The sequence below is a fragment of the Heterodontus francisci genome, unplaced genomic scaffold, assembly GCF_036365525.1.
Source record: "Heterodontus francisci isolate sHetFra1 unplaced genomic scaffold, sHetFra1.hap1 HAP1_SCAFFOLD_184, whole genome shotgun sequence".
Lineage (NCBI taxonomy): Eukaryota > Metazoa > Chordata > Chondrichthyes > Heterodontiformes > Heterodontidae > Heterodontus > Heterodontus francisci.
Genome location: NW_027141723.1, coordinates 1345768 through 1354837, shown reverse-complemented (window position 1 = coordinate 1354837; position 9070 = coordinate 1345768).

The following is a 9070-nucleotide window of genomic DNA, read 5'->3' as shown; positions in this document are numbered from 1 at the left end:
TGCAATGTTTCTTTCACCCTGACAGACGATGGAGTATCTGCTGCTTGGTTGCAGTTCTTGCTTCCTGCCAGTAGATGTCACCTCACTCCAGTACAGTGAAGTTTACAAATCTGAGAGCCACACAACAAGACAAATTGTTCACATTCCAGTGAACAAGTCCCTCTGTTCCTGCACACTCTTTAGAACTGTGCCATTAAGTATATATAGCCTCTCCCTGTTTCTTCTGCCAAAATGCATCACCTCACACTAGTCACTATTAAATTCCATCTGCCACCTGTCTGCCCATTCTGCTAGCCTATCATTGTCTTGTTGCAGGCGGTTCATTTCATCCTCACTGTTTGCCACTTCTCCAAGTTTGGTTTTATCGGCATATTTTGAGATTCTGCTCTATATTCCAAGATCCAAGTCATTTATCTGTAGCAAAAAAAAGCAGTGGTTCCAACAGTGACCCTTGGGGTAGAGCACTGTATTCTGTACAATTTAGGTTTCCTTATTTTATATTTATTTAGAGATACAGCACTGAAACAGGCCCTTCAGCCTACCGAGTCTGTGCTGACCAAAAACCACCCATTTATACTCGCCCTGCAGTAATCTCATATTCCCTCCCACCTACCTGCACTGGGAGCAATTTACAACAGCCAATTTACCTATCACCTGCAAGTCTCTGGCTGCGGGAGGAAACCAAAGCACCCAGCAAAAACCCACATGGTCACAGGGAGAACTTGCAAACTCTGCACAGGCAGTAGCCAGAATCAAACCTCGGTTTTTGGAGCTGTGAGGTTGCGGTGCTAACCACTGTGCCGCCCATGACAATGCCACTACGCCATCACCTCCCCTTATCTAAGGAAGGATAGACTTGTCACAGAGGGAATGCAATGGAGACTCACCAGACTAATCCCCTTATGATGAGAGACTGCAGAAACTGGGCCCAAATTCTCTGGAGTTTCAAAGAATGAGAGGTGATCTCATTGAAACTTCCAAAATTCTTACAGGGTGTGACAGGGTAGATATGGATAGGACGTTTCCTCTGTCTAGTGAGTCTGGAAGAAGGGGACACAGTCTCAGAATAAGGACAGGCCATTTGAGACTGAGATGAGCAGGAATTTCTTTACTCAGAGGGTGGGAAATCTGTGGAATTCTTTATCCCAGAGGGCTGTGGAGGCTCAATTACTGAACATATTCAAGACAGAAATCAATAGATTTCTAAATACTACCGGGATCAAGGGATATGGAGATAGCAGGGAAAAATGGCAAAGAGGGATATGATCAGCCACGATCTGTTTGAATGGCGGAGCAGGCTCGATGAGCTGAATGGCCTAATGCCCCTATTTCCTATGATCCTATGAATCCCAATAATGTACATCAGACGTTAGACCGAGCTATGCATTACATACCAGTTCAAAAATCCCACAGAGATTAAGACTGAAAGATACAGTATCAATTCCATTACTACAAAGTGAAGGACTTGGAGCTTGCAGACCAGCCCATGTATAAGATTGAAAGTTATGTTTTCATTCATAATCATTTTCACAGAGCTAAATATTGAATACCAATCCACAACTTGCACAGGACTACCAAATAAAACCTACAACTGTAAAATACAGTTAATCCATATTTTAAATTAAACACAAGGCAAATAAATATTGATGCATCAAGAGAGCGGGAAACAGTGAAAGTGGAGTGGACAGGAGTCCAAGCATGCTGGAGTTTGGAACAAAGTGAATAGTGACATCACAGGAAAGCTGCAAGGTGACTGGTTGTGATTAACGGCTGTTAGGGAGTTACAGTAAATAGTTAGTACACCACTGTTAGGGTGGGTTTGTAAATGGCTGGGTTATAGCATTTCAACAACAGGCAGAATAAAAAGAGTATAAATTAAGTATTAATGATAAGGGACAAGTGAATCGTTGGTGAGTTTTTTGGAGTAAGGTTTATCTTAACTAGTGAACTGTATTGATTTTTAGTGGGATTTATCAGTACTAGGAAAGTTTTATTTATAATTCTAAGGTGTTGTCGTACTGTTAAGGTTTTTTTTTAGCAGTAGCAAATGGTCAACTAATGGCAGGGGTGTTTCAACCTTGAGAGTGCACCTCCTGTGATATGTGGGAGCTCCAGGATGCTTCCACTATCTTAGAGAACATTTGTGCCAGGAAGTGCTCTCAATTGTGGCAGCTTGAGCTCTGGGTTTTGGAACTTGAGTGGCAGCTGGTGACACTGCAGTGCATTCGTGAGAAGAGAGCTACATGGATAGCACGTTTATAGATGTGGTCACCCCACAGCTTAAGAGTATGCAGGGAGAGAGGGAATGGGTGATCAACAGGCAGTCAAAAAGAATCGAGTAGGTAGTGCAGGACACCCTGACTGCATGACGCTCTCCAACGGGTATTCAGTTCTGAATATGGAGGACAGTGATGCTTCCCTGGGGAGTGCAGCCAGAGCCAAGTCCATGGCACCATGGGTGACTCAGCTGCAAAGGGAGGTACAAGGAAGACTGGAAAAGCCATAGTGATAGGTGATTCAATAGTCAAGGGAACAATCAGGCATTTCTGTAGCCGCAGACATGAATCCAGGAATGGTATGTTGCCTCCCTGGTGCCAGGATCAAGGATGTCATTGAGCAGTTACAGAGCATCCTGAAAGGGGAGGGTGAACAGCCAGCAGTTGTTGTCCACATCGGAACAAACAACATAGGTAGAAATAAGGATGTTGTCCTGCAGTCAGAATTTGGGGAGTGAGGTAAGAAATTTGCAAATGGGACATCAAAAGTAATAATCTCCGGATTGCTTCCAGTGCCAAGCGCAAGTGAGTACAGGAATAGAAGAAGACAGATGAATGTGTGGCTGGAAAGATGGTGCAGGGGGAATGGCTTTAGATTCTTGGGACCGGTCAGACGGGTTGCACCTGAACAGAGCTGGGACGGAGTTCCTTGCGGGGCATTTTGCTCGAGCTGTTGGGGAGGGTTTAAATTAGTTTGGCAGGGGGATGGGGACTGGAAGGTAGAGTCAGATGGGACAAAATCAGAAATGAAAATGGAAGGCAGAGAATTAATGGATGAGTCTGGAAGACTGAGGAAACAAAGTTTAGAAAATTAAAAAAGTGTTTGGCAGTGCTCAAGTGTATCTATTTCAATGCAAGGAGTATAGCAAATAAAGCAGATGAGCTGAGGACAGATAGACAGGTGGCAGCATGAAATCATAGCTCTGAGAGAAACATGGCTTAAGGAGGGACAGGAATGGCAGCTCAACAGTCTTGGTTACAGGGTTTTCAGACGCGATAGGGAGGGAGATAAGAAAGGAGGGAGAGTGGCAATTTTTGTCAAAGCAACAGTACGGCAGCAATAGAAAGGGATTTTAACCACCCAAACATTAACTGAGATAGTTTTAGTGCAAAAGGAATTGAGGGAGCAGAATTCTTGTGATGCATTCAGGAGAAATATTTTAGCGAATATGTAGCAAGTCCAACAAGAGAGGACGCAGTTTTAGGAAATGAAGATGGGCAGGTGGAAGGAGTGGCAGTGGGAGAGCATTTTGGTGGTAGTGATCATAATTCAGTCAGTTTTAACATAATTATGGAAAGGCCAAGGATACAACAAGAGTTAGAGTTCTCAATTGGGGCAAGGCCAACTTTACTAAGCTGAGGAGTGATTTAGCGAAAGTGGACTGGAAACAGGTACTTGAAGGTAAATCAGTGTCAGAGCAATGGGAGGAATTCAAGGGGAGATTCCAGGGGTTCAGAGTCAACATGTTCCCTCAAAGAAAAAGGGTGGGAAGGCCAAATCAAGAGCCCCATGGATGTCAAGGAGCTTATGGGTATGATATGGCAGTAAAGGAAAAATTATGCCCGACACAGAGAACTCAACACTACAGAAAGCTGAGAGGTCTAAAGAATGTGGAGGGGGGAAATCAACATTGAAATTAGGAAAACTAAGAGAGGCATGAAAGAATATTGGCAATCAAAATCAAGGTAAACACAAAGATGTTTTATCAATACATTAAGAGTAAAAGGATAACTAAGGAAAGAGGAGGGCACAGAAAAGACCATCAAGGTACCCTATATGTAGGGGCAGAAGATGTTGGCATTGTTCTTAATAAATACTTTGCATCTGTCTGCACAAAAGAGGGGGACGATGCAGATATTGTAGATAAGGAAGAGGGGTGTGAAGTATTGGATATGATCAACAGAGGGAGAGAGGACATACTAATGGAATTAGCTTATTTGAAAGTTGATAAATCACTAGGGATGGATGAAATGTACCCCAGGCTGTTAAAAGAAGCAAGAGAGGAAATAGTGGAAGGTCTGACCATCGTTTTCCAGACCTCACTGGATACAGGTGTTGTGCTGGAGGATTGGAGGACTGCTAACATTGTACCTCTGTTTAAAAAGGGAGTGAGGGCTAGACCGAATAATTACAGGCCAGTCGGTCTAACCTCAATAGTGGGAAAATTATTGGAATCTATTCAGAGAGACAGGATAAAATGTCACTTAGAAAGGCACAGATTAATCAAGGATAGTCAGCATGGATTTGTTAAGGGAAGATCTTGTCTGAACAACTTGATCGAAATTTTGAAGAATTAACAAGGAAAATAGATGAGGGTAGTGCAGTTTATGATGTCGTCTACATGGATGTAAATGTAGGGGGCATGATCAAGAAGTTTGCAAATGACACAAAGATTGGCCATGTGGTAAATAGCAAGGAGGATAACTGTAGGCTGCAGGAAGATCTTGATGGTCTGGTCAGATGGGCAGAAAAATGGCAAATTGAATTCAATCCAGAGAAGTGTGAGGTGATGCATTTGGGGAGGTCAAACAAGGCAAAGGAATACACGATTAATAGGAAAATGCTGAGAGGTGTAGAGGAAGTGAGGGACCTTGGAGTAAATGTCCACAGATCCTTGAAGGTAGCAGGACAGATCGATAAGGTGGTAAAAAGGCATATGGAATCATTTTTTTTTCGACGAGGTATAGAATATAAGAGCAGGGAGGTTGTACTGTAACTGTATATATCATTAGTCAGGCCACAACTTGAGTACTGTGTGCAATTCTGATCACCTCATTACAGAAAGGATGTAATTGCCCTGGAGAGGGTACAGAGGAGATTTACGAGGATGTTGCCGGGACTGGAAAAATGCAGCTATGGGGAAAGATTGGATAGGATGGAGCTGTTCTCCTTGGAACAGAGGAGGCTGAGGGGTGATCAGACTGAAATGTACAACATTTTGCGGGGCCTGTTCACCTTAGCAGAGAGGTCAGTGACTAGGGGAATAGATTTAAAGTTATTGGTATAAAGATTACAGAGGAGATGAGGAAAAGTTTTTTTTCAGCCAGAGGGTGGAGGGGGTCTGGAACTCACTGCCTGATCGGGGAGTTGAGACAGAAACCCACAACTCATTCAAAATGAGTCTGGATATACACCTCAAATGACGTAATCTGCAGGGTTATGCACCAAATGCTGAAAGGTGGGATTAGAATGGGTGGACAGTTTTCATCTGGCACAGACACAATGGGCCAATTGGCCTCTTCCTGTGCCATAAACTTACTTTGATTCTATAAATTACCCAGCTGCTGCAGTGGAATTTGAACTCATGTCTCTGGTCCATTAGTGGAGACTTTTGGATTACTCGTCCTGTAAAGTAACCACAAAATCACCATACCCCTGGATGAGAGTTTTTACAGGTTTGTAATTTTATTTTCAGATACGGCACTGAAACAGGCCCCCTTCAACCCACCGAGTCTGTGCCAACCAACAACCACCCATATACACTAATCCTACATCAATCCCATATTCCCTCCCACATCTTCACACGAGGGGCAATTTACCTAACAACCTGCAATTCTTGGGCTGTAAGAGGAAACTGGAGCACACAGCAGAAGTCCACGCGGTCACAGGGAGAACTTGCAAACTCTGCAGAACTGAACCCAGGTCAGTGGAGCTTTGAATCTGCAATGCTAACCACTGCGCCACTGTGTCGCCATAATGTGGAGTTCAGTCCACACAAATGGAATTGATAATCTATTTCACTCTGATCATGTATGAGATGTTTTTGGCTGGAAAATAATGCGTATCATAGACAACTGTATTTTTTATTTCCGCAGTCTGGGTGAGTTCTGTCCAGGCATCTAATTTACATCACAGTTTACACTTCATATCAGCATTGCTCAATCTGATACTGTATGTGATTTTTGGACTGGCAATGATTAGATCAATCTACACTAATGGAATTGATACTGGATGAGTTTTTGGAATAGTATGTAATGTTTAGGTCAATGTGCACTAATAGAATTGATACTGTATTTCAATTTGATATTGTATCAGTTTTTAGAATGGTATATAATGTTTAGATCAATCTACACTAATGGAATTAATACTGTATTTCAGTTTGATATTGTATGAGGTTTTAGAATGGTATATAATGTTTAGATCAATCTACACTAATGGAATTAATACTGTATTTCAGTTTGATATTGTATGAGGTTTTAGAATGGTATATAATGTTTAGATCAATCTACACTAATGGAATTAATACTGTATTTCAGTTTGATATTGTATGAGGTTTTAGAATGGTATATAATGTTTAGATCAATCTACACTAATGGAATTAATACTGTATTTCAGTTTGATATTGTATGAGTTTTTAGAATGGTATATAATGTTTAGATCAATCTACACTAATGGAATTAATACTGTATTTCAGTTTGATATTGTATGAGTTTTTAGAATGGTATATAATGTTTAGATCAATCTACACTAATGGAATTAATACTGTATTTCAGTTTGATATTGTATGAGTTTTTAGAATGGTATATAATGTTTAGATCAATCTATACTAATGGAATTAATACTGTATTTCAGTTTGATATTGTATGAGTTTTTAGAATGGTATATAATGTTTAGATCAATCTACACTAATGGAATTAATACTGTATTTCAGTTTGATATTGTATGAGTTTTTAGAATGGTATATAATGTTTAGATCAATCTACACTAATGGAAATAATACTGTATTTCAGTTTGATATTGTATGAGTTTTTAGAATGGTATATAATGTTTAGATCAATCTACACTAATGGAATTAATACTGTATTTCAGTTTGATATTGTATGAGGTTTTAGAATGGTATATAATGTTTAGATCAATCTACACTAATGGAATTAATACTGTATTTCAGTTTGATATTGTATGAGTTTTTAGAATGGTATATAATGTTTAGATCAATCTACACTAATGGAATTAATACTGTATTTCAGTTTGATATTGTATGAGTTTTTAGAATGGTATATAATGTTTAGATCAATCTATACTAATGGAATTAATACTGTATTTCAGTTTGATATTGTATGAGGTTTTAGAATGGTATATAATGTTTAGATCAATCTACACTAATGGAATTAATACTGTATTTCAGTTTGATATTGTATGAGTTTTTAGAATGGTATATAATGTTTAGATCAATCTACACTAATGGAATTAATACTGTATTTCAGTTTGATATTGTATGAGTTTTTAGAATGGTATATAATGTTTAGATCAATCTACACTAATGGAATTAATACTGTATTTCAATTTGATATTGTATGAGTTTTTAGAATGGTATATAATGTTTAGATCAATCTATACTAATGGAATTGATACTGTATTTCAGTTTGATATTGTATGAGTTTTTAGAATGGTATATAATGTTTAGATCAATCTACACTAATGGAATTAATACTGTATTTCAGTTTGATATAGTATGAGGTTTTAGAATGGTATATAATGATTAGATCAATCTACACTAATAGAATTAATACTGTATTTCAGTTTGATATTGTATGAGGTTTTAGAATGGTATATAATGTTTAGATCAATCTACACTAATGGAATTAATACTGTATTTCAGTTTGATATTGTATGAGTTTTTAGAATGGTATATAATGATTAGATCAATCTACACTAATAGAATTAATACTGTATTTCAGTTTGATATTGGATGAAGTTTTAGAATGGTATATAATGTTTAGATCAATCTACACTAATGGAATTAATACTGTATTTCAGTTTGATATTGTATGAGTTTTTAGAATGGTATATAATGTTTAGATCAATCTATACTAATGGAATTGATACTGTATTTCAGTTTGATATTGTATGAGTTTTTAGAATGGTATATAATGTTTAGATCAATCTACACTAATGGAATTGATACTGTATTTCAGTTTGATATTGTATGAGTTTTTAGAATGGTATATAATGTTTAGATCAATCTATACTAATGGAATTAATACTGTATTTCAGTTTGATATTGTATGAGGTTTTAGAATGGTATATAATGTTTAGATCAATCGATACTAATGGAATTGATTCTGTATTTCAGTTTGATATTGGATGAGTTTTTAGAATGGTATATAATGTTTAGATCAATCTATACTAATGGAATTAATACTGTATTTCAGTTTGATATTGTATGAGGTTTTAGAATGGTATATAATGATTAGATCAATCTACACTAATGCAATTAATACTGTATTTCAGTTTGATATTGTATGAGTTTTTAGAATGGTATATAATGATTAGATCAATCTACACTAATCGAATTGATTCTGTATCTTTCAATTTCACAGCGTGGGTGAGTTCTGAACTGTTATCTAATTTGTGTCTCAGCTTACAATATCTTTCAGCACCTTTGAAACTTTCACTGTAATGAATGTTGAACTTGTATGTAACTTGTATCTCAGGGTACACTACGGGGATGTTTAAACATCCTTTATAATGAATGGGTATGAGCTTTGGGTATGATATTTAATTTAAATCTCAGGGTACATCATTAGCTTAGATTCTGTGCCATTCAATCAATACCGTGTGCCAATTCTATCTGATATTTAATTGCTCGCTGAGTCTGCATTATATTTAGATTGACACATTGTATTTCAATCTGCTGGTGGGTGTGGTTTTGACCTGGGATTGATGCATCTGACTGTCAGTGGGACTGAATTGGGGCGAAATGGAAATAACTTCTTTTTCTCCTGCTTTGTTCGATTGAAAATGTGTCTCTGGAACTTGGAATCAATGTGGGCCTGACTACTTCTGCAGTCTG